At 37.2% G+C, this 27,421-nt stretch overlaps 1 non-coding gene across 1 annotated transcript; it reads left to right on the top strand.

Annotated features, from left to right (window-relative positions):
* The first annotated feature begins 2,624 nt into the window (after positions 1-2,624).
* LOC115515119 lies at positions 2,625-2,729 on the top strand. The gene has a single exon (XR_003969179.1). It is a non-coding gene; the product is annotated as a U6 spliceosomal RNA (small nuclear RNA).
* The last annotated feature ends 24,692 nt before the right edge of the window (positions 2,730-27,421 follow it).

Here is a 27,421-nt window from a genome sequence, read left to right as displayed (position 1 = left end):
TATATTTCCATTTAATCTCCTCCAGAAAACTGTTCCTGATGTCTCTAGTCAGAAGTAATTTTGTTCCTATCTGTTTCCTATTTCTGCTGTAACAAATCACCCCAAACTTAGTGACTTAAAAACATAAAGTGGCTTAAAGGAACATAAATCAAGTCCTGAAGGTCTCAAGTTTCTGGAGGTCAGGACTCTAAAATGGGTATTATGAGGCTAAAACCAAAGCATTAGAAGGATTGTGCTCTTTGAATCAATCTGTTTCCTTACCTTTGCCAGCTTCCAGAAGTCACCTGCATTCCTTGGCTTATGGGTCCTTCCATCTTCAAAGCCAACAGCATAGCATCTTCAAATCTCTGACATTCCTGTATTCCTCTCACTTATAATGACCTTTTTATTACAGTGTGTTAATCTGGATAATCCAGATAATCTCCTCATCTCAAAATCCTTAATTTAATGTCACCCTTCAGAGTATATTTTATTATGTAAGGTAACATATTCACAGGTTTGGGGGATTAAGATGTAAGCATTCTGAAGGAGCCATTATTCAGCCCACCGTAGTATTGTACTTATTCTGCTTGTCTTATAGTTTCCCATGTGCTTTCTGAGTCCTTTCTATGAGCAGCAAATGAGCCTTAGTATAATTCCTAGGTTAAAACTGTGGCCTGCACACTATAGGTGCTCAAAATATATTGTTGGAATGAGTTGGTTAAGGTTAAAAAAGAAGAGTTATTTGATAGATGCTGACTGAGTGAATAAAGCATCAAGGGGAGTCCTGATGCAGCAAATTAATTTTGAGCATCTGCGTGGATTAAATATTCACCAATCAATCAACCCATGGAACAGATTTGGGGGCAGTGCTTATCAGTTGCCAATCAAATACAGACTGAATATTGTACCCTGGTCTGTTCACTTTAGCTCAGTGTGTTTTGAGCTAATAAGAAAGCAATGGGAAGCCAAACCTGTTTGCGTAATTCTCTAGGAAATTAAAAGAAAAAAAGGTAGAATGATAATTATTAGCTTATGTTTGATGAATATACTCCAAAATGTCGCCAGCACATTTTAAGATTAATACATTATTTGATAAAGGAAGCTAGTGTATAAAAATCTATGATTACTTTATTAAACATTTATATTTAATGAGTGAATAAGTTACTGTAGTTGGTTTTTTTAAAAAGATATTTCAGGATAAAAATGCCTAGTTTAATTATTTATAAAGTAAGCATTTAGTGTAACAGACTAATATTTTTTTCTACAAAAATTTAAATGTACACAAAAGTTGAAAGGATCATATAACAGACCCCATGTACCCATCACCCATGTTAAACAACTATCATCCCATGACATATAGTATTGTTTAATCTGTACTCTATTCCCCACTCCCCTATCCCCACCTTCACCCCCAACCCTGATTATTTTCAAGCAAATTCCAGAACCATATCATTTTATTCATTAATTTAATCATTTATAAACACATTTGGGCAGATTTGTTCATGAATTTCCTCATATTCATGTTGGCTCCTGCCACTTTGGCGGCTCCATAATCTTTCTGATATTTACTATCTTTCTTTACCTTATGTGGAGTTTTGTTCTGAAGGACAAAATATAACAACTAATATGGAAATGCTAAGCTGGCCAGATTTGTTTAATTTTCCTATTACTTTGATTCATATTTTAGAAAATAGCTTACAATGTGGAAATATATATGAGAATGCAAGTAAAATTAAAACAATATTTGGATTTTTGGGGAGTAGAGAAAGGGGATCTCTTAACCACAGGGGAAATATGAGTTAATATGAGTGGAAACCTCCAAACTCTACTCTTCTTATTTAAAGAACATATTAAATAATGTTAAGGTAAGACATATATTACTCAGTTTAAGAGGAGCTTAGAGAAAGTTCAGGATTAGGGGACATTCTGAGGGAAAATTTTTCATAGGCATAATTAAGTGAAGCCTAGAACTGAGTTCACTCAGTTCACTAGAACTGAGATAAAAGATGTTGTTGAAGATGAAAGTCTAATCAGAAAACATTAAGCCATATAAAATATGGTTCATAAAATATGAAAATATGAACTGTTTCTTTGGGAACTAAAATACTATCTTCTCATATTTGTCTATATACAGTGATTATAAGCGATATTCCTCAATGTATTAAATATATTAACAAAAGTATGCATTATCAGATTTGGCTGGACTGGAGGAGGATGATAGTTTTATTATTTTAAAATTATATGTCATTAACACGTGTGATATATCTTTATGCATTTCTATCTTTCTGTATTTCTTTCTGTCCCCCCCTTTTTTTTTTTTTTGGTCTTTACCAGGAACCATTCAGTGTATCTGAGTCACAGTATTTTATCTATGAATATACAAGTTAAATATTTGGAGGAATAAACAAAATCAATTTCTAATTTTCAAATCCAAATTAGCATTCTAAAATTTATCGAGCTAAATTCCCTGTTGTGCCACTGTTCTAAAGAAGAAAGTTTCTGTGGGCCTGTTCCTTTTGTGGGCTCAAGATTTTTAGCTGAACAGAATCTATGAAATGATCGAATTCAGCTCCATATTTGGAGCTGGAGGTCTGTGGATCAAGTGAATTGCTAAAGGTAACACAGCTAAAAGTGCCAGTTCAGTGCTCACTTAGCAGCACAGATACTAAAATTGGAACTGTAAAGAGAAGATTAGCATGGTCCTGCATGAGGATAACCTACAAATTTGTGAAGCATTCCGTCAAGAAAAAAAAAAGTGTCAGGTCAGAGAAATGTAAGCAACTTTCTTGCCTTCCACATTGATGATCCCCTCCCAGATATTACAAAATATGAAGTTTTTAAATTTTTTATTTTTGTTTTATTTAAACATTCTTTTTTAAGTTTATTTATTTTGAGAGAGAGACAGAGAGTGTGTGTGCACGTGAGTTGGGTAGGGGCACAGAGAGAGAATCCAAGTAGGCTTTGCACTGTCAGCACAGAACCTGATGAGGGGCTCACAATCTATGAGATCATGACCTGAGCCAAAGTCAAGAGTTGGCACCTTAACCAACTGAGTCACCCGGGTGCCCCAAAGATGACGTTATTTTTATCTCCAATGGCACATGAATAAAACTATTTTATTCTTAGGACGGTATAGAAATCTGTACTTTAATAATATGGCCTTGAATGCAAGTCGTTTCAAGGAGTTATGTGATTTAAGGTTTCTTCAAGCTCTACGATGATGAATTCTTTTTAAAAATTTTTATTTTGGGGGGCGCCTGGGTGACTCAGTCGGTTAAGTGTCTGACTTCAGCTCAGGTCATGATCTCACAGTTCATGGGTTCTAGCCCTGCGTTGGGCTTTGTGCTGACAGCTCGGAGACTAGAGCCTGCTTCAGATTCTGTGTCTCCCTCTCTCTCTCTGTCCCTTCTCAGCTTGTGCTATCTCTTTCTCTCTCTCTCTCTCTCAAAAATAAATAAATAAAATTTAAAATTTAAAATTTATATTTATTTTATTTTTGAGAGAGAGAGAGAGAGAGAGAGAGAACACAAGTGGGGGGGAGAGGGGTAGAGGTAGAGAGAGGGAATCGTAAGCCCTGAGCATGGAGCCTAACATGGGGCTTGATCCCACTTCCCTGGGATCATGACCTGAACCGAAATCAAGAGTCGGACACTCAACCTACTGAGCCACCCAATGCCCCAAAGGTGATGAATTTCTAAGAAGAGGTCTGGGTTGCATTTTTAAAATTGAATACTATGTTTTTGCATAAACTAATGCTATAAAAGTATAAATGCTATAAAACTACAGTGCCAAATATTTCCAAAAGAGCAAATGTAAATGCAAAGACGAAAGGGTTAGTTGTCTGCTTCTGGTCTCTGTGGTTGATGTCCGTGAAGTTATGGTATGTTGATACCTGTGCTGTAGCAAAAGAGTTCTAATAACAGCAACCTCCCCACATCCCCAACTTCTTCTCTAAAGACTTCCTTTACCTCCTTTACTTAATTAAAACTTGGTTCACACTCAGATATCACCTCACGCCAGTCAGAGTGGCCAAAATGAACAAATCAGGAGGCTATAGATGCTGGCGAGGACGTGGAGAAACAGGAACCCTCTTGCGCTGTTGGTGGGAATGCAAATTGGTGCGGCCACTCTGGAAACAGTGTGGAGGTTCCTCAAAAAATTAAAGATAGACCTACCCTATGACCCAGCAATAGCACTGCTAGGGAATTTACCCAAGGGATACAGGAGTTGCTGATGCATAGGGGCACTTGTACCCCAATGTTTATAGCAGCACTCTCAACAATAGCCAAATTATGGAAAGAGCCGAAATGTCCAGCACACTGATGAATGGATAAAGAAATTGTGGTTTATATACACAATGGAGTACTATGTGGCAATGAGAAAGAATGAAATATGGCCCTTTATAGCAACATGGATGGAACTGGAAGAGTGTGATGCTAAGTGAATAAGCCATACAGAGAAAGACAGATACCATATGGTTTCACTCTTATGTGGATCCTGAGAAACTTAACAGAACCCAGGGGGAGGGGAAGGAAAAAAAAAGAGGTTTAGAGTGGGAGAGAGCCAAAGCAGAAGAGACTCTTAAAACTGAGAATAAACTGAGGGTTGATGGTGGGTTGGGAGGGAGGGGAGGGTGGGTGATGGGTATTGAGGAGGGCACATTTTGGGATGAGCACTGGGTGTTGTATGGAAACCAATTTGACAATAAACTTCATATATTGAAAAAAAATAAAAAATAAATAAATAAAATAAAATAAAATAAAATAAAATAAAACTTGGTTCTACCTTGAATTATATCACCTACCAACCAACCCCTTAGACTCAGGGCTAAGGGGTGGAATGGTATCCTCACTCTCCATTACTATTTTCACACCATTTCTCCTTCTACCTCAGACCATATATCCAGCTTCCAATTGCACATATGGGTTTTCTATAGGCATAATAAAACCAACTGCTTTTAACTCTCATCCCTCTGCCATCCCACTGTCCAATCTATTCCATGTCCTATGCTCACTCTCCCACAGAAAGACACCCTAAGTTTATAACTGTCCAAGACAGACACCCGGGAACAATACTTAGCCCTTCCCTACCTCACCCAATTAAAAGTCAATTCCTGTTGATACTACCAGTTAAATACATCTCCAGTCTGTCGCTGTTCTCCAAACTTGTGGACTTGCATTAGTTCTACTCACCATCATCTCTTTCATGAATTGTGGCCACAGCCTCCCTTGCCATTAGACTTGGCCCCTTCTAATCTGTCTGTGTTTGATAACAACCGGTGTGCAAGTTATTTTTTTCTTTTAGCATTCATATTGCTTCCATAATATAACAATGAATGTCATGAAAACCAAAAAATTGGCTCACACTAACACAACTTTTGAGTGTTTGAGCCAGATATTCTTACTCTTTACTAGGATTTCACTTACTTCCATTTGCCCCTTTGCAGGTCTGGAGATATGTGTACCCCTGAAGAATACACACTGCAGAATTGAGGCCTAACCGAGGGTAAAATAATAGAAGGCTCCCAACTTTTAACCCTAACTGTAACATAATGTTCAGCTGTTCAAAGGACACATTCTGAGTCATAGTAATGGTATTTAGAGGCCATCAGTCTTACAGCATTGTGACCTTTGAGAACCATAACTTCATTGTGTATAACTTGTTCCTATTTCCCAATATCTCATTTTATCGTCATTATAAATCATGTTTGTTTCTTGAGGACTTTAGTTTTCAGGTTGCCATAAATAAAAAACTAAGTTATCCTTTGGAGTTATACCAACCAGTTGCCCATGAAGTCAAATAAAAGAAATTACAGTCAATGAAAGAACATAGTAAATAACTATTCTTGACCATTCTTTTCAAATATTAGAATTATTTGACAACATGACAGAATATTAAGCAAAGTAAAAATATGTATGTTGGCTCACATACAGGGACCTGCCCATCTTTGTAAGGCCAGATGGCTACTACCAAGTTTTAAGGTCAGTGAAAAGCAATCTCAGGTTTCACCTTATTTAAGCTGAAGAGAATAAACAAACAATGGATAACTAGAAGGAAATTCTGAGATATGAAGGTTTTGGGGGGAATTACTGAGATGACTTTGAAGGGTAGAAAATGATAGAAACTAGTTTTCACTTGTGCAAGATTATATTCATTCTGCATAACTCAGGTTCATTGTAAACTTGATCTGTACTCAGTCATTTTTCTACCCATGTATATTGTCATTTCAACTTGTTTTAATTCCCCCCTCTTTAAAAATTAGAAAATATCTGAGATCCATATTGGATCTCTATGGGAGATTAGCAATTTAATATAGTAGTAGGCTGTATTATCAAGCTGCAACAAGAGTTCTGTTGACTGTGAAAATTCAAGAAATGAGTACATGCTCAAAGGGGTCTTAGATATCTCATGGATGGTAATAGCTAAGGTTGAGCCTTCTTTGGATTGCTAGATAAGTCAGTAATTTTGGAAATATATCCTCACTTTGATAAAACATGTCATGCTTTCATTCCTGTAATCTGTTTCTTGTATTTAATGCCTGTGGTAAAGCATTTCTTAAGTGTTCTATGGACACTTATGAATTACTTTTGTGAGGATAAAATGTAAGAGTAGTTTATTGTTCTAGAGAGCTCTTCTTGGTGGTTAGTATTGTGGGAATTTCACATGAAATTTTCAATCTTGCCATCCATGTGGTGGTATATTCTTTCCCAAGTGTTGGTTTACCATAACAGAAACAGTCCAGATATTGTCTCAAGGAGAAGTTTGGCATAATGTACAGTGTATCTGTAAACAATCCAGAGCCAATGATAAAAATTATAAAATTGCTTTGGATGTTTATTGCACATGGCACCTATGATTGTATTGGGAAAATTAGAGGGAACATAATAGTAGTTTAAAAATATTATTATATGTGTTGAGGTAATTGGAGACATAGCTAAGTGTCATAGGCAAAAATTTAAAATCATTAGTATACATAATGGTTTAAAGAAGTGATTTTGACCAAGAAAATTGGAGGGTTATTTTGCTTAAATATAGTTTTCATTCAAGACTGGAAAATGCCATTGCTACTTATCTACACCCACTGGAAGTTATTTGGATTATCATTTTTTTTCTTCATTTAAAAATATGATGTATGTTGGACATACTCTTATTTTAGAAGTTTTAGGTTAGAAAAGGAAAGATGATATATTGCCCACCATGCTTTAAGACAGATATTACTGAGTTTAATGCTGAACATACTAATATTAATTAAAGTAAATCAAGATCTCAGCAAACTGAGAATAGAACATCTTTAACTTGATAAAAAAATCTATGAAAAATCTACAGCTAAAAATCATACTTAGTGGTGAGGAATTAGATACTTTCTCACTAAGCTCAGGAGTAAGGCAAGGATGTCTCACCACTCCTATTTAACATTGTGCTGTAAGTCCTTGTTAATCCAGTAGGTCCAAAAAAAAAAAAAGAAAGAAAAAGAAAGAAAGAAAGAAAAAAAAAGAAGAAAAGAAAGAAAAAAAAAGAAAAAGAAAAAAGAAAGAGAAAAAGAAAGAAAGAAAGAAAGAAAGAAAAAAGAAAGAAGAGAAAGAAAAAGAAAGAAAGAAAGAAGAAAGAAAGAAAAAGAAAAAAAAAAAAAAAGAAAGAAAGAAAGAAGAAAGAAAGAAAGAAAGAAAAAGAATACCATTTAGGAAGGAAGAAACAAAAAATGTTCTGATTCGTAGATGATAGGATTGTCTATGTAGAAAATCCTACAGAATAACAAACAATTTCCAGAACTAATAAGGAATTATAACAAGTTTATAAGATGCATAGTTAATACACAAAAGGCAGTTACTTTCCTATATAGCAGCAATGAACAATTGGAATTTGAAATTGAAACACAGTACCATTTACATTAGTACAAAAAAAAGAAAAGAAAAATAGGTATAACAAGATATATCTAACATCTATATGAGGAAAACTGTAAAACTGTGATAAAAAAAAACAAAAGAGATTTAATAATAGATATTCCATACACATGGATTGGGAAACTCAATATTGTTGTCTGCTTTTCCTGAGTTGATCTATAGATCCAGTGCAAGGCCACTGGACATCCTAGCAAGTTATTTTGTAGATATTGATAAACTGATGATAATGTTTATGTAAAAAGGCTAAAGGCCCAGGATAGCCAGTCAAATATTGAAGGAAATAAACAAAGTTGGAGGATTAACACATCTGAACTTCAAAATTACTATTAAAGCGTCAAGTATACTCAAATAAATAATAATTTTTTGAACATTTATTATTTTTGAGACAGAGAGAGAGAGAGAGAAGAGCATGAGTGGGGGAGGGGGCAGAGAGAGAGGGAGACACAGAATCTGAAGCAGGCTCCCTGCTCCGAGCTGTCAGCACAGAGCCTGATGTGTAGCTTGAACCCACCAACCATAAGATCATGCACCTGAGCCGAAGTCGGTCGCTTAACCGACTGAGCCACCCAGGCGCCCGTACTCAAATTAATTAGTTAATTAATTAATTAAAAAAAGATGTACTATAAAGCTATATAATCAAGACAGTTGTAGTGTTGATGAAAGAATAGAAAACACGTAAGTGAAACAGAGAGCCCAGAAATCGACTCACACAAATATAGTCAATTGATCCTTGACATAGACAATTCCATGGAGAAAGGACATTTTTCACAAATGGTGCTGGAACAATGTATGTCCACATATGGAAAAAGAAAAGATTCTAGACACAGAGTTTCATAAAAATTAACTCAAAATGGATCATAGGCCTAGAGGTAAATGAAAAGCTATATAAACGTCCAAAAGATAATGGCCATACATTTGTAGGTCCAATCCTGGGTTCTCTATTCTATTCCATTTGTCTATGTGTCTGTTTTTGTGCCCATACCATACCGTCTTGATGATTACAGCTTTGTAGTAGAGGTAAAGTCTGGGATTATGATGCCTCCCACTTTGGTTTTCTTTAAAAAGAACTCTTAAAACTCAGTAAAAAAAATAATCCAATTTTAAAAATGAGAAGAAGATCTGAACAGACACTTACAAAGAAGATAAACAGGGAGATGACATATCATTTGTCATTTGGGAAATTGCCAATTAAAACAATGAGATACCACTATATACCGATCGGAATGGCTAAAACCCAAAACATATAACACCAAATGCTGGTGAGGATAGGAAGTGACAGGTGGTAGGAATGCAAAATGATACAGCCTCCTTGATAGGTAGTTGGCAGTTTCCTTAGAAAATTAAACATGCTGTTATATGATTCAGCGATTGTGCTCCTCAGTATTTACACAAACGAGTTGAAAATTTATGTCTACATATAAACCTGCATGTGAACACTTACAGCAGCTTTTGTCATAGTTACCAAAACTTAGAAGCACTAAGAAGTCCTTTAGTAGATGAATGTATATATAAACTGTGGTATATCCAGACAATAGAATATTGTTTAGTGATAGGAAGAAATGAGCTATCAAGCTGCAATAAAGACATAGAAATGCATATTGCTAAGAAAAAGAACTAATACAAAAATGTTTGTGTATTACATAATTACAACCATATGACATTCTGGAAAAGGAAAGCTGTGGAGACAGAACAAGGATATTCATTTAGTGTAACTGAAGCTTTACATAATTTAACAACCCCCCTTTAATGTCTAAAATATATAAGGAACTCCTACAACTCTATAGCAAAATGAAACAAAACAAATGGAACCTGTGGAATGGGAAAAATATTTACAAATCATATATCTGATATGCATTGTTTCTCAACCCTTTACAAACTCTTGTGCTGTGGATTATTAATTGATTTTTCATTTTGACTGAAAAGGCAAAAAATGTTAAGCCCTCACACATTGCAGCGAACTCATAAAGGAAGCAGAAAATTGCTACTTAATTTAATCTTGCCTTTTGTACGATTCAACATCAAAATGCAATTGTAATGATAGCCTTATTTAGTTTAGTAAAGTGAAGATAGGAGTTTGGAATGATTTTGATTGGTAGAGTAACAAAATAATTTGGGTCCAGTTCTGGTTCAACTAAATTGCCATTTCAAATCAATTTTCTGGTCTTATTTTAATTGAGTTTGACTCACCACATGCAGTTTTTGCCATATGCACTTTGCAATGAACCAGGATAAATTCCAAAAGGAGCTGGTGCATCTCAGCTGTTATAGTTCAAGTTCAGTTGAAACATAACACGATAAAAACCTTTCTCCCTTTTCATGATAGTTTCTAATGCCTGAAATCATTTTTGCATAAATAGCTAACTGCTTGGAAATTGTCATGTAACTTTTTATTTATTTTAATGAAATTTAAAAATCAAATAGCTTTCATGTGTTTTCTCTATCTCCTTAAACTTTTCTTAATGTTTCTAAATTTCTGTGATTTTTTTTTTTTACTCAAGAGCAGGATTTCTATAACATGTTGCTAGCAATTGAGTCAGAGTTGCCTAAGGATATGAAATTTTCAGAAGCCTCTTATCTATAATCTCATATTTTATTTCATTAATTATCAAAAATCATGAATAAATTCATAAGATTATTTAAAACTGGGGTTTCCCCCCCCCTTTTAATGTAAGACATCTGGCCTTCTAGTTTCTACATAGTAAATACATGATATTAGGAATTACAATTTTTTGTTGTTCTTTGAAGAATGTCATATAATATTTTATCAGCATATTTACTCGTCAGTTTTACTCATCCACATTCAGAATAATCCCTAAATTTCGCATGGATTGTCTTAAAGAACTTAAAATCTCAGAATCCATGGTTGATAAAATAGGTGAGAAAATACCCTATACACAAACAAAACAATCTCATAAATAAAATATTTTGGCAAGCCTGCAACAAATGTGAACCTTTGAATCAAAATACTTGACACTTTTTGTGTTACTTGATTTTTTTACTTCATGCGAAAGTTGAAAGAGAATTTATAATGTTTGAACATAAAAACTGAACATGTACCTATATATGGAACTCTGATCTTATGTATTTTGGAACTATGAAGAATCTTCCCACATTTGAAAAAAAAAGTCATTTTGTTTTCATTCACACTTTCATATGAGCTGTGTTCTCACTATAAAAGCATACTATAAATTCCATTTATGTAAAATTGAATATGTGTGCATATGTTGTTTACACTTGCCCACATGTGTGAATATATTCCATTTAAAATAACTTTCTAATGCATTTATTAAAAAGATTGGCAGTTTTTAGGAACGATTATACTTCAGCTTTAAATAAATTCAAAAACGCTAGACTTTCACAATTGAAGTCCAAGCATAAGAGCTAAGGATGTCCACTGGGTGCAGAAGCGTACCAGGAACGTCACCAATAAACCCCCTGTCCTGGGAACGTGCTGGCTATGCCAAGGTGATGCTTATGGAGAACATGCTGATACTCTGGAGGAGGACGTTTGCGGACCAGTTATGTTCTTCAGCTGCGTCCGTGTGTGGGCACTGAGCCGCCATGCTTTTCCCACCTGGTATCTCTTGTGGTGAACAAGGCACATTGCCAGATGCCTGGTGGAGTGAGACACTCCAGCCTCTTTCCCGGAGAGAAGCTGAGGCGGCTGTGTGGTAAAGAAATACTCAGTTCTCAGACTTACTGGTCCCCTGGTGAGTTAAAGGACCCAGAATCTCCTTGAGGGCTCTTGTGTGTTGATATTAATTGCACACTTGAAGTTTTTGGATTTACTTAGCCATTTAAGGAAGTACTAAGAAACAAAAGAATGCCCGACTTGCTTTTGCTTGTAATACTTTGAACTAGAAGGGGAAAACAGAGAGGGAAATATTGAGTTTTTAAGAGAACACAGAGCCTGAATTCATTTCTTTCTCCCTTGACATATGAGACGATAAGACGTGTAAAACCACAATAATACACCATTGGCATTGTGATTATTTGCAAGTAGGGGGTTGCCGCCAAGCTACTAACTTCTAACTTGTTTAAGGTAACTTGTTTAAAAGTCAGGATTGATAAAAGAAGTGACAGACTCTGCAGCAGGATTTCCTACACCTTGATGTGCATGGAACCCCCTGGGGATCTTGCTAAAATGCAGATCTGAATCAGTGGATGTGCCTTTGTTAAACTATTGTCTCTCAACTCCAAACCCACACTTTCAAGCTCCCCTTGGTGTTGCAAGGGCTGGACTCTGCAAACCACATTATGCTTTGTCAGCTGGCTCCATGCTAGATAGACTTTTCCAGTTGGGGCGCTAGAGGGAGACTGCAGAGCTGGAGGAGGGAGAAAGGATCTGTCTACTTGCTGCCCCTGTGAACATCACCTCAGCAGTGCTTCTCCCATCTGGGAGCAGCGCGTCCTTCCTGTGGCAATTTTCAGTTTTTCCAGCCTTCTCAAGATGAACTTCAATGTGCCCTTCAGAGACCCCAGCACTGGCCATGCAATTCCCCTGTCAGAGGTTTCAACCTCTTTCCTGTATTCCCTAAGCTTAAAGGCGGTCACTGCTTTCTGCAGTTGTTATCTCCCTAATATAGTTGACCTTTATTTTACTCTTTCAATTACCTACTTAACAACTTTAATAATTTAATGAACAATTAAAAACTTTTTTTTTATTTAAGTGTAGACGCCATACACTATTATATTAGTTTCAGGTATACCAACACAGTGCTTCAATGTTATATTACATTATGAAGCGATCACCACTAAATCTAGCTAAATCATACACAGTTGCCACAATATTAACTAAATTTCTTATGCTTTACATTACATCCCTGTGATTTAATATTTTATAACTGGAAGTTTCTACCTTTTCATCTTTCCTTATTTTGCCTGTTCCCACACTCTCCTACCCTCTGGTAGTCTCCAGATTGTTCTCTGTATCTATAGGTCTGTTTCTATTTCGTTTGTTCATTTGTTTTTGTTTTTTAGATTCTGCCTTTGAGTGAAATCATATGGTATTTGTCATTCTCAGTCTGACTTATTTCATTTAGCATAATACCCTCTAGACCCACCCCTGTTGTTGCAAATGGCATGATTATATCCTTTTCTATGGCTGAGTGATATTCCATTGTGTGTGTGTGTGTGTATGTGTGTGTATACTACCCTTTATCTATCCAGTCATCTATTGATAGGTTACTTCGATAGGTTGGCTATTGTAAATAATGCGATGAACAAAGGGGTGCAAATATCTTTTCAAATTAGTGTTTTCTTTTTGTTCTTACACCATATAAAAAAATAAACTCAAAATCATTTTGGTGTAAGAAAGTGGTTCAATTTCATTGTTTTGCATGTAGTTGTCCAGGTTTCCCAGCATCATTCACTAAAGAGACTGTCTCTTTTCCTCCTTGTATATTCTTGCCTCCTTTGTCAAAAATTAGTTGACCATGTAAGCATGGGTTTCTCTCTGGGCTCTCTCTATTCCATTCTATTGATCCATGTGTCTGTTTTTGTGCCAGTACCATACTGGTTTGATCGCTGTAGTTTTGTAGTATAGCTTGAAATCAGGGAGTATCATACCTCCAGCTTTTATCTCCCTTTTCAGGATCACTTTTGCTATCAGGTTTTTTGGTTTCCATACAAAGTTTGGATTACTTGTTCTACCTCTGTGAAAATGCCACTGATCTTTTGATAGGGATTGTATTGATTCCGTGGATTGCTTTGGGTAATATGGACATTTTCACAATATTAATTCTTCCAAAACATGAGCATGGCATATCTTTTCAGTTATTGTGTCCATCTTCAATTTCTTTCATTATTATCTTCTAGTTTCAGAGCATAGGTCTTTCACTTCCTTGGTTAATTGATTTCTTAGATATTTTATTCTTTGGTCAGTTGTAATGGGATTGTTTTCTTAGTTTCTCTTTCCGGTAGTTCATTATTAGCACATAGAAATAAAATCTATTATATATATCTATATATTAATTTTATGTTGTGTGATTTTACTGAATTCATTATTAGTTCAGTAGTTTTTTTTGGTGGGTTTTTTTTTTTTTTTGAGATGCAATATTTTATTATATTACCGTATTTTATTTTATTTTATTTTATTTTATTTTATTTTATTTTATTTTAATATATGAAATTTATTGTCAAATTGGTTTCCATACAACACCCAGTGCTCATCCCAAAAGGTGCCCTCCTCAATACCCATCACCCACCCTCCCCTCCCTCCCACCCCCCATCAACCCCTCAGTTTGTTCTCAGTTTTTTAATAGTCTCTTATGTTTGGCTCTCTCGGTGGGCGGGGGGGGGGGTTTCTATACATGGTATCATGCCATCTGCAAACAGTGACAGTTTTACTTCTTTTCCACTTTGGATGCCTATATTTCTTTTACTTATCTGCTTGCTGGTGGCTTGGCCGTCCAACACTATGCTGAATAAAAATGGCTGAGAGTGGGAATCTTTGTTTATTCATGATTTTAGAGGAAAAGCGTTTAGCTTTTCACTGTGAATATGATTTTAGCTGTGGGTTTATCATATCTGACATTTATTGAGTTTTTTATCACAATATTGAATTTTATCAAATGCTTTTTCTGCATCTATTGAGATGATCATATGATTTATGATATTCACCATTTCTTTTGTGAATGTGGTGGATCATGTTGCATTGATTTGCAGATACTGAACCATCCATCCTTGTATCCCTGGAATGAACCTCACTTGACTGTGGTATATGATCCTTTCTTAATGTGGTTTGAATCAGTTTGCTACTATTTTGTTGAGGATTTTTGCATCTGTGTTCGTCAGGGATATTGGCCTGTAATTTTCTTTTCTTTCTTTTTTTTTTTTTTTTTTGTGGTGTTTTGTCTGGTTTTGGTATCAGAGCAATGCTAGCCTCATAGAATGAGTTTGGGAGAGCCTTCCTTTCTTTGTCCATTTTTTGAAATAGTTGAGAAGGATAGGTATTAACTCTTTAAATGTTTGGTAGAATTCACCTGTGAAGCCATCTGGTTCTGAACTTCTGTTTGTCAGAAATTTTTGAATACTGATTCAATTTTATTAATAGGGATAAATCATTCAGATTTCTTTTTTTTAAATTTTTTTTTTCAACGTTTATTTATTTTTTGGGACAGAGAGAGACAGAGCATGAACGGGGGAGGGGCAGAGAAGAGGGAGACACAGAATCGGAAACAGGCTCCAGGCTCTGAGCCATCAGCCCAGAGCCCGACGCGGGGCTCGAACTCACGGAACCCCCGGCTGAGATCGTGACCTGGTGAAGTCGGACGTTTAACCGACTGCGCCACCAGGCGCCCCTCATTCAGATTTTCTATTCCTGAATCAGTTTCGTAGATTGCATGTTTCTGGGAATTTATACATTTCTTTGGGTTGTCTTATTTGTTGGTATATAATTATTTGTAGTAGTCTTTTATGATCCTTTGTATTTCTGTGGTATGGTCTGTCATCTCTCTTTGATTTCTGATTTGTTTATTTGGGCCCCCTCCTCTCTCTTTTTCTTTTTTCTTTTTAAGTTTATTTATTTATTTGAAGAGGAGAGAGACAAAAAAGCATGAATGGGAGAGGGGCGGGGTGGGGCGGGAGAGAGAGAGAATCCCAAGTAGGCTCTGCACTGTCAGCACAGTACCTGATTGCAGGGCTCGAGCTCATGAAGCGTGAAATCACGACCTGAGCTGAATAATCAAGAGTCAGACACTTAACTGACTGAGTCACCCAGGACCCCCTTTTTTTCTTAATGAATCTTCTGAAGATTTATCAATTTTGCTTATCTTTTCAAAGAACTACCTCTTAGTTTCCTTGATCTTTTTACTTATTTATGAGACTTTATTTCCTCTGGGTGTGATGGGGCAGGGAACTGCTTGAGAAGTGCCCTGTCTGGGGTAGGCAGGTTGGGCAGGGTGAATGTGCAGGGGAACCCCAGGGCAGAGCCAGTGGTGCTGGCACAGCACATGGACCGTATCAGAAATGGCTCCCACCAGTGCCAGGCCAGGTAGTGGAAGGGGAGTAAAAAAAAGAGATGCCTGCCAGTCTTTCCATCAGACAATATTCTAACAGATCCCTGCCCCTTTGGCATATGCCCTAAAATTTGTCAGTGATTCGCCTTCAAGTGTAACCACGGTACTTTTCAACTGCTGCCTCTGCACTGGGACTTAGAGTGAGTAAGATTGTACTTGTGCCCTTGGAGAGCAAAGTCTTGGTTTCCTGCTGCTCTCCAGCTCTCCTGGACAAAGACCTGCTCATTTAAGTCCAGACCTTAGCGGGGCTCTTCTTCCTGGTACAGGTCCCCTGGGCTGGAGAACCCAATGCTGGGCTCAGACCCCTCATTTGTCAGGGAGGGTCTCTATGATTGTGATAGCCCTCTCATTTGCAGGTTGCTGCTCCAGCGATGTGCATCCTGATTAGACTGTGTCTCTGCCTCTCCTGCCATCTCAGTGTGAGTTTCTTTATGTCCTTAGTTGTGTGTGAAGTCTTTTCTGTTAATCTCCAGTTATCAGAGATACTGGTTCTGCAAGTAGTTGCAGTTCTGGTTTGTCTGCGGGAGGAGATGAGCTCGGCGTCTTCCCACTCTGCCATCCTCATCTTGTTCCAGTTAACAATTCTTTATATGAAATTCTCACTGTTTAAATAATTGGTGCGGTTTCTGTCTCCTGCCTGGACTCTGTCTTGAGTCTGAGTCTCAGGTCGGGCCTGAGATTCTCCATTTCTCCCAAGGTAATGCCCAGCTGCTGGTCCAAAGACCACAGTGTTAATAGTGAGCAGCTAGAGAAGTGATTCTCAACATTTGGCTGCATATGGGAATCACTGAGTGCTTTTGGAAACTACCGCTGACTAGATGCCACCCTGAATGAGTCTGACTTGATTAATTTGAAGTGTGGTCTAAGCCTTGGGTTTTTGAAAGTCTTTCTAAGTTATTCTAACACGCAACCATAGCTGAGGACCTTTGTTCTAAAGTGGAGGTTCTTAACCCAGGGGCAATTTTGCACCCCCGATTGGGACATTTTGATTCTCACAATTGGTGGGGGATGCTAATGGCATCTTGTGGGAGGAGGTCAGGGATGCTACTAAGCATCCTATAATGCACAGACAGTCCCCTACAACAAAGGATTGTTTCGCTCAAGATATCAATAGTACTGAGGTTGAAAATCCTGATCTAAAGATGTGCCAAGGTCAACCAAATTCATCTCTTCATCTATTTGCTCATTATTTGCTCATTCAGATATATTTACTGAGCATCTACTGTGGGCTTATCTAGGTGTCAGAGACTATTAAAAGATTTGTGAGCCACATATTTTCAGATAACCGTGGGAGAGAAAAGATAGTCCTATAAGGTGCTTGCTGGGTAAAGATGCCTGCTTTGTCACTTATTTTAGGTCCTGAATTTAACCTCACATATTCAAGGTCTGAATATTAGAGTGTAGACATTGTAGGAGGGCATTATTCTTCCCACTGCCTGGCCACAATGTAAAAGAGTTTTGAAAAATACTGCTTTATGATAAAACATTCTGCTTCAAGTATATCAAGTAGCCTTGAAAGGCTTAGATGTAGTTGTGGATCAGGTTTAATGTCATGTCTCATGTGTATTTGAGCCTCAATCGTGTTGGTTTCTGTTAACATGCAAATCCATCACAGGCCTGAAATGGCCTCAATAATTCTGCCACTTTCATTCATTATTTCCCCTAAGAACAATTAGTATGATACTGTAACATGGAACACTAAAGTCAACTCAGCATTATCTTTAAACACGGTACAAGCCAAAAAGCAAACAAACACAAGGCTGCTCTTTTCAGAAAAGAAAATCTAAAACTTCCTGCTCCTACGATTATTCCATCTCTCTCTATGAACATTCCTTTCATCTCCAGTCTTATTTTATATAGAACTTGATGAGATTATGAACCTTATCAAACTTGCATTCCCTTTACAAAAGTGCCTGTGCTCCAGGATCATGAGCTTGAGCTCCCTATAATTTTATGAGAAAGTAGGGGTTTATCACAGTTTTCAGTTGGGAAAAACAAGATATGAAGTTATATAAAGAAGGTCAAATGATTAGTAAATTTAGACATACCAATGTAGAAAATTATGTAAACGTTTTGAGTTAACTTGTATTTGTGAGTACTTCATGTGGGCTCAGCTCAGTGCCAAGTGCTGTGGAAATTTACAAGTAGAGGACATGGTACCAGCCTCATGGAACTTAGGCTTTTGTATGGGAGGTAAAATAGAGTGTGAATACATGTGCATTTGTGTACATGTGCCTATGTGTGGATATGGATATGTGCAGCTATGTATGAGTAGTATATGTGTGTTTTTTTTTCAAGTATGTTAGTATGTATCTGCGTGTATGTGTATACAGACACGTGCAAGTATGTGGTTGTGTCTCTCTGTGTGTATGGACATGTGCATGTATGTGTGCACTTGTACTTGTGTGTACATATGTTTGTGCGTGTGCGTGTGTATGTGTAACTGAACTTCAGTGGCAGCAGAGTGCTCAAATGCATGCACTTTTGAATCAAACTGACCTCTCCTCAACCCGTCCTTTTATGGATATCCTCTTCCTGTAACTTGTTTTGTGTATGTCCTATTTTAAACTTTGCTATGAAATCATACCTGGGCATAGTTATTAGCCTAAACACTAGTATGATTTCTGATTGGCCAGTTAATTAGGACTTATCAAGGGAGACTTTAAGTCCTTTGCTCTTTTTGACTTTTCTGTTTCCTGAAACAGATTGAGCTAGTGGAAATCCACATTTAATTAACTGCCGGTATGAAAGCCTGAGGGAAAGGCAAAAAAAAAAAAAAAAAAAAAAAAAAAAAAAAAAAAAAAAAAAAAAATTAGTATTGCCTTCCCTTTTCATGTGAGAGCCCAGAAGGGAAGAATGTGTATGGCAGGAAGAAAAGAGTAAGCAAACCATTGTTTGGGAGATTAGCAAACTTTATTACAAATAGTGCCTTTAGGAGAAGGTGGGCTGAGGAGGAGAGAGGGGTTGGAAGGGGAGGGAGCACGGCCCTGAAGGAAGGGTTTTAAAGAGTGGGAACAGCCTTTGGATTTTACTCAATAGAGAACAGGGAGCCTCAGGATGTTTTCAGTAAATACCATATCATGTGAGTACTCGAGAAGACTTTACACTAATTAATAGATGTCACCTTTTTGTCACGTGTTCCTTCTTATCATAACCAAAGGAAATGAGGTTTTCTACTTCCCATGTAAATATTCTTTTGTGAAGTCGTTGTACTTACATTTTAAATGTATGAACTGCTTGTGTTGTGTGAGATGGGACTGTTCAGAACAAACACTATCCTTAGAGTTGTATCCTAGAGACAGTTGGATTTTAAGATCCTTTCCAGATCTAAAATATACAAAGTTAGTATAATGTTAAAAGAAGTTAAGTGCCTGACACCTTAGCTAATTGACACTCTTAAAGAAGAGCGATTTAAGACAGTGAATAAGGGCTGGAATCCCTAGTGATGATTTCAGTGAATTAAAACACAATTTTATTGAGTTTTTATTCTAAGCCACGCTACTATGCTAGATGTTGAATGGGCAGGAAGAAGGAGACAAAGGAGGTCAGATATGAAAATTAATAGTGCCTCACACATAAAGGCACATAGTAAATACCCATTGGATGAAGGACTGAATGAATGGAACAAGTCCCTGTTATTTATTGATTCAATTTGTGGGAGATGGTAAGGGTGGTGCTTAGGGGGACGACACAACAATAGAAATGAACAGAGACCAGATAAGTGATTCCCCACCTTTGGCTGCACATTCAAATTACCTGGGAACTTTAAAAATTTCTAATGACCAGATGCCTCTCTAAATCTGACTTGGTTTGAAGGCAAAGAGAAGGGGAGAAGGGAAAAACATGACCATCGACCCAGGAACTTGGAAAAACAAGGCATATATGGAGCAGGATTTGTGTTTTGGAGTAGGTAAATGTAGGGTAGACAGATCTTAGCCAGAAGATGGAACTTCTGGGCAGGACTCTAACAGGTGATGGAGTTCAATCTGTAAAACACCTGGCTTGGCATGAGAGCTAAAGAATTATGGCCACTCTTGTTGCTTTTACTGTTTGAGCTCTCTTTGTCTCGTCTCTCCTTCTCTCTGTTTCTCTCTCTCTAGCTGAGGAGGTTTTGTGTGCCGTGTGTGCATGTGTGCATGTGTGTGTGTGTGTGTGTGTGTGTGTGTGTGTCCCTGCTCTGCCTTCCTGAGACTACATCTCTTTTATTGGAATTTTTGAGTTAAGGCATACTCCTCAGCAAGGCTTCTTTATTTAAAACATTGGTTCCTGCTACAAATGGCTGCTCACATTTTTCTATGGCTTTCATTCATCTTTTGGAGACTGGCCTTCTTTCCTTATTTGTGGTCCCCTCACACACCAACAATCATACCTGTTTTGCTATCACTGAGCAACACTGACAGAAATGGTGTTGGTCTATGTCTTTCTGTAAAAAATTAGTACATGTTCATTGTAAATACTTTTAAAATATAGGAAAGTTAGAGAAGAAAATAAGAATTATTCATAATAGAGCTCTTACACTTTTAGCATCTTGGTATATTCTAAGCATGCATTTGGTTCATGCCTATACTTATTTGTGAAGTTGGAGATGGCTTCCCAGTGAGTTTTTATTCTCCCTCTTTAATTTTTTTTCTTGTAACTTTGAATTATGAGATTTTCTCCATGATTAAATATTTGTTAAAAAACATTTTAATGACTTATATTGTTCCAACCAATGGGTTCATAATGATTTTTTACTATGGTAAAAATTGGACTTTGTTTTTTTTTCAGTTTTGTGAATAGTATGACACTGAGAACATTGCACATAAATCTTTAGGCACGTTCTGACTTCCCTGGGACATATACTTAAAAGGAGGATTTTATTGGGCTAAGGCTTTTATCCTTGAAGATCTTTTATAAAGATTGCTAAATTATTTTTCAAAAAATTTGAGCATATTCAATGAATGTTAGAGTACATTGTTTATAATGGATTGAAATAGAAGTTTCTCCTGACCTACATGGAAAATTTTCTAAATGAGATTCATCCATAAAACAACATCTTTGCTGAGAAAGCCATGGGAAGAAAGTTCACATGAGTAGGCTATTATGTAGCCTGGTAAGTGGATACAGCATATTCTTATTTTTTTATAGTGATGAAGGGGATTATTGACATAAATAATTTTTAAGAACCGGAGTTCATTAACTCAGTGGCCCTGTAGTAGGTTTGCAACATGGTTTGGGATGGCAAGGAGTCTTATTCACTGTATAAGGAAGGATGATTTTTGTTGGAGGAACATAATCTCATCTGAGTAACTTGTGTACAGATGATAGTCTTCTTTGCAAGATGGTTAACATCAACGTACACATTTCTGGGGAAACATCAATGTACACATTTCTGGGGAAACCCTCCTATATTGAAACTTGTGTGAGCTAAACAAGTGTCTGGATCTGGTTTACATAATTGAGCATGTAATCAATGCATCTGGAAGAAGTCTACATGCTGCTCAAGGCTCTGCATTCTGGTCTGAGCACAGAGGAGCATTTCCCATCGTAAGCTGGACACACTTTGAACCATTTATATCAGGTATCTGGCATCCAGGGGTCTTCTCATGTTTCATAATAATAGAACAATAGAAAAATGGCTCTATTCTTTGTACCTTTGTTTGTGATTTTCTTTTTTTTTTCTGGGAACATTTGTTCTAAACTTATTTTCTCTTATTATAGAAAGACCATGTGTGTAAGAGATGATAAATCTTATTTTAAAATGAAACTTACCACCAACCCCCAATAGAAGCTAATGTCTCTCTCTCCAGCTTAAATTTTTCCAATTTTTTTTTCTTCTTTCTTTCAGGGTTCCATGAAAATCTTCATTGCTTCCTATAATTGTAATACAATTTTGATGGCAACCAATACTAAGTCTTTCTGAAGCGCTTCTCTAATCTGGGAACACAGACTTTTTGTGTGTGACCCCAATCAACAGATGCTTATTTGGCATTCCTGGAACTATAATTTGAAGGCACCAGGGCTTTTAGAATTCCTCCAAAAATACTTAGAATGGAAACTTACCACTTAGAAAACAGCAATTCTAAAAACCCACTCACGTCATCTTCCAAAACAACAGTGAAATTATTCCATTTTAAAGATTTTCTAAGAGTTTCTAGAATTCAATAGTTCTCCTTTTTGAACTCACAGATTATTTTTTTCCCCATACCCACTTATGACACTTGACCTTTTCTTGGAGTATTGGAGTTATTTAATTATAGACTTTATCTGCCAAGTCTAGGTGCCATCTGATTCACACCTGTGCTCAGCCTCCCACATATTCATGATCAATTGATACAAGGAGTGGGTACTTCTTTTATTTCTTAATTTTTCTGTTTGAGATCTGGAGGCAAGCACACTCACCTCACAGGCCTTGGAAGTGCCACTCCAAGTTAGCAGCAGGAAGTTAATAGGGATAAAGAAGGAGACAGATAAGTTAACAGAGCACTGGTAAAGCATTCTCTTGGCCCATGATGAGGAAGAGTATCAGCAGAGCTGGACATTTTACTTTTATAAAATTCTGAAAGTATTCTTGAAGTCTAGAGCTCACATAGCAAGTGCTTGTTTAGGTCGATGATGATAATGTTGGTGGTGGTTGGGGGTGAAGTTTCTTTCTTTTTTCCATATCACACTATTTTTAAAAAAAAAAAAACCTTTTTTAGTATACTCCCATAGCATTTACCATGTGTGCATTAAATGATAAATGACTTTGTAAACTGTAACTTTGTCATTGTTATTTGATATTGTGACTATCCTTTAAAAGGTCACTCTCTTCAAAGACATATAAAAGCTCCCATTTTCTTTCTTTCTGACAGATTGTGGTCCTGTGTCTGAAGCCTCCCCATCTGGGAGCATCTGGGATATAGAAGCTGCAGGGAATACGGAAGGCAGGGCTGTTGAGCTTTGACGACTGTGGGAAAGTCTGGTGTAAAGGAATGAACATTCTTGCCTTGTGGGTCAGACAGACTTAGGTAAGTTATTTCACCCTTCTGAGCCTCAGTTTCCTCACACATAGAATGGTGATCGTAAAATTGTTCATATGCAAGGTCATGTGTATTAAGTTCCCGGCCTGGTCACAGAATGTACAAGCTACACATGTTTCTAGCCTGCTTTCTTTCCTGCCTGCAGCCTTTGATTGGGCTTCTCTGACTGCCCTCCGCACAGCATAGTATAGTCACCTGCTGGACTGGGGAGGCTTTGAGGGGCAGGGATAGTGTCTTGTTCGTTTTTCCCCTCCAGTGACTGGTTCAGTGCCTTGGAGACTGGAGGCTCCATGAGGGACAGCTACACTGAGCTGTGTCCAACTGTGCAAAAGAATCCACAGTAATAGCAGGAATTTGGAGAAGAGTTGAGACACTTGGAGGGAAGTAGAATAAAGCAATAATAGCCTGGTTCTGTGCCACCTATTCAAACTTACCTCTTGATGGTTTGGGGCTTAGTCAATACTTGTCGAGTGAATGATATTAATAAGAAAATTTGTAAATGAGCCCCACAGGAAAGGTATGTGGAATTGAGATTAGCTGACCTAGCCAAGGACCTGGCCCATACTAGACACTGGATAAATATTCACCGAATCAATGAAAAAGTAATTAAGCAAATGAAAGACATGCATGGATAGTAACTCATGTAGTAGTTAAGTAAAATAGATTATTTGGAAGGTAATGGATGTAATGGAAGGTGGTACCCACATTATCTGTGTGTGTTTGTATTCATGTAGGACAAAGGAGGTAAGTGGAGGGACGAGAAGGTGTGTTCAAATGAACATCTGAGGGATTGAATGATTTATCAGGCTTAGTTTCCTTTCATTGCTATTAAACACTAATTTAATTACTGGGGGAGGTTGGTGGTCTTAGAGACAGAGGAGAAATTCTCATCTGATTCATACAGCCAAAATATAAAACTATCTGACCTTGGTGGACAGAAGGCACCTCCATGCTCTTACTAACACCTTTTTCTGGTTCATCTCTTGCTCGCGGACAGTATTGTTCACAGGCATAACCTAACACTCATAAAAGAACCTCCTTTGATATTGTAAAGCAATTAAATGAACACAGCTTTTATTTTGCACCTGAGGTTTGTGAATCACCCTTAAGCATTTCCAGTATTTTTCCTGCACGACCCTGGAGTTATCAAATCTGGCAATAGGAACAGGATGGTTCTCAGGAGGGCTGCCTCAGAGAGGAGTGGCTCTTGCTTGGCTGCCAGGAGACAGGCACTCCGGGCCCCTGCTGTTGCTATCAGAGATTCCAGGAACTGCAGGGGGCCCAAGCAAAGATGTGGCAGCCAGCTCTTCTACACACAAGTCCCCAGTCCATGGCAGCCTCCTTCCGCGGCCACTGATTCCTAGCTCTGCTAGGCAACTTCATTCTCGTGCATGAGCATAGTTTATGTAAAGACTAGGAGATTAGAGTTTTTTATTACTATTTCAGGAGAGAGGGTGTTCATGGAAGTGGAAGTCTTCAGGTGTTTAGGAAGGTGTTTAAGGAGGTCTGTGGAGGGTCCTGGTGCAGTGGCCATTCTTCACCAGGCATTGGTGTGATGTGGGGAAGCTGCTGCCATTCCTGAGCCTCAGTTTTTTCATTTGGATTATGACCATGCACCTCTTCAGCCACAAGGAATAGGACCTTATTGTCCTAGAGATTAGCGAAAACAGATTTGAACAGGCTTTGTAAAATGCACCATGCTGTATACATACACGAATGTGTAGTTATATCCTGCATATCTGGAGGAGGGGGAAAAGGGAATGGGGAGAGGGAAGCCTCTCAGGCTATTATTAGGAGTTTGGCTCATTGTAGGGAATGTTGACGGTGCAGTGTTTATAGACTCCTGGGTAGGCAACACATAATGAGAGCACGAGAGGACAAAAATGACATTCTTATAAAAAAAGGCTTCTTTTCCTTTCCATCTCTAACCCCCTACTGTCATACCTCCTGCTCCCTTTTGGCTTTTATGTAGGGTTGTGTCAGCTGGAATGCTTTTTGAGATCATTAAGTGTAACCCCCAGGCAGTTATTTTACAGTTTTTCAAACATCCCACGGTTATTTTAGCCTATTCACATAAGCTGAATAAGACGGATCTAATGCTCAAGGGAGAGGAGAGTGGTGGTAGGAATTCTTATGGGGAAAGGAAGATGAAAGGTTCTGGTGCTTGTTTAATTCTGTGCTTGCCAAATAGAAAATATACAAAAAGAAAATTGCAATGTAAATAGCACAAAGTGTCCAGAATTGTTTTGAAATAAATCTAGGTTTAAAGGATCTAATTTGCCACTTTGAACATATTATTTCATGCTCCAACAAATAAAATGCTCGGAGCTCTTTAATTTTGGCCAGTATTAAAAAAAAAACTTATGGAAATTAACCAATGATAATTTGAGTCAGATCTCTGTTGCCTTTGTATAATTAGCACAAATATCATTTATTTGTCAGGAGTGTAAATATAAGTCTTGCTTTATTAGCCACTTCCCATCTCTTCTAAATTCACAAACTAATATTGGCATTGTTATAGTTCACATGCTTATCTGTAGTTTATTGAGTATTTCTGGTTTTAACAAAGATATTTAATATCTGAAATGACTTATGCAAAATGTGATGAAAATGGTATGTGGGTTTCTAAGATCAAGGAGTTTTAGGACATTTTAAGAATCTGCTACACATTAGTGTGGCAATATTAATAAAAATTACTAGTGTATATGGTAGACATTATAAATACATAGCAGTAATAACAAAAATATCTTTTGATTAAATGAGAATACCTGTTGGAGCTATGCTACCTGTGGTAACAAACAAGTCAGCAAAGGTATCATGGAGCAAGAATTACAGAGGATAATTTCTCACTCACAGAATGTACAAAATGGGGAATCTTGATTGACAGCAGGCTTTCCTCCAAACTGTGGTTGGAGAATGAGGTTTCTTCCATCTTGGAGCTCTCCCCTCTTTAACAGTGGTTTTTCAGGTTGCTAGGATCATCTCCTTTGAATCAATGAGAAGAGAGAGTATGGAGGACCATGCACCAGAGACTTCTGTGGACCAGGAACAATCCATTAGTGGGACCTCCAGCTGTGTCCCTAGAAGGGGAGGAAGCAGATTTGCTGAAGAGTTAGACAGTCTCTGGGGCACTGGCACATTGTTAGCTTTCAATGACATGGCTACTAATATTATTACATTGAATGTCAATGTACAGCTCTCATAACCCTTTTTATTTTAGGTGATATGAGAGATAATTTGTGTGTGCGTGTGTGTGGTGTGGTGTGTGTGTGTGTGAATGTATGCTGTATTGAGACTCATGATTAGTAATTTAGATCTCTATTTGGAAGGGCAATTGACGAAGGTGTTTATTATCTGTTCCTTACATTAAAGTCAAGTTTAAATTAACTGGATTTTAAAGTTAATTATGTACATTCAGCCTGAGCTGTATGCTGTAGAAAATATATTGATGCAACTGAGTCAATACATTCTGTTAATAGTTAACTGAACAAAGGAAAAGAATAGTAAAATTGTTTTCTTGAACACAGTTTGAGGTAGATAATCTTTGTCAAACACATTATCTAAAGAATAAAAATGATTCTTAAAATGAGATTAGTAAAGCACTTTAAATGTCCTTCCCCCCATTTCCTTTAGATGCTATTAATGAAAATATTATATGTAAGTAGAAACTTCCTTATTCATCTATCATTTATTATCTATCTATCTATCATTCTATCATTCTATTATCTATCTATGTATATATAAATGAATCCTACCAGAAAAGATTTAGGTACTCAGTTACTTTTCTTTCAAAGGAGCAGCCATTCTAGCATAACTAGAGATAATGCATTGCAGCGAGAACAGGAGTTAGCAAGTTTTTTGTAAGACGGCAGGTAGTAAATTTTAGCCTTTGTATGCCATACAGTCTCTGTCACAACTACTCAACTGTGCCGTTTTGTGTGAAAGCCCCTGTTGACAATATGTAAACAAATCACTGGGGTTGTCCTTGATAAAATTTTATTCACAAACACAGGCAGTAGCCTGGATTTGGTCCATGCACTGCATTTTTCTGACTCCTGGTCTAGAATGTTCAGTACTTTCTAAAAAGGGTACGTTTTCTAATTTTATATTAGATGTTTATGTTATTTATGAAGCTAATTTCTCTCTACAGAGTTGGAAATATTACTGTCAGTTTGATTTTTGATGGCAAGAATAACCATGACCTAAGATAGCATTGACTAAATTCACTGTCCTTTGTCATCGGCATTAATGAAGCTATAAATCATAATTGTGTTGGCAATTTTTGCTAGATAACAGGCCTATAAAAGTGATTGGTTATTCAGAGTAAAATTGCTTTATTAAAAGCACTTGGAGACAGGCTTTAGTAACTGCTAAAAAAGAATTCATAAGGCTTTCGTCTTTCAGGAAAGTTTAGTTGGTGTGTATTTGCTTACTTTTTCTTCTCATTGGTAGATGGAATTTAATTTTATATCTCACAAACTTTACACTTATAAGACTCCAACTAGCATACAGAATTTTA

This window comes from Lynx canadensis, chromosome B2 (assembly GCF_007474595.2).
Source record: "Lynx canadensis isolate LIC74 chromosome B2, mLynCan4.pri.v2, whole genome shotgun sequence".
NCBI classification, from domain to species: Eukaryota; Metazoa; Chordata; class Mammalia; order Carnivora; family Felidae; genus Lynx; species Lynx canadensis.
This window is presented reverse-complemented; position numbering and strand designations above follow the sequence as displayed.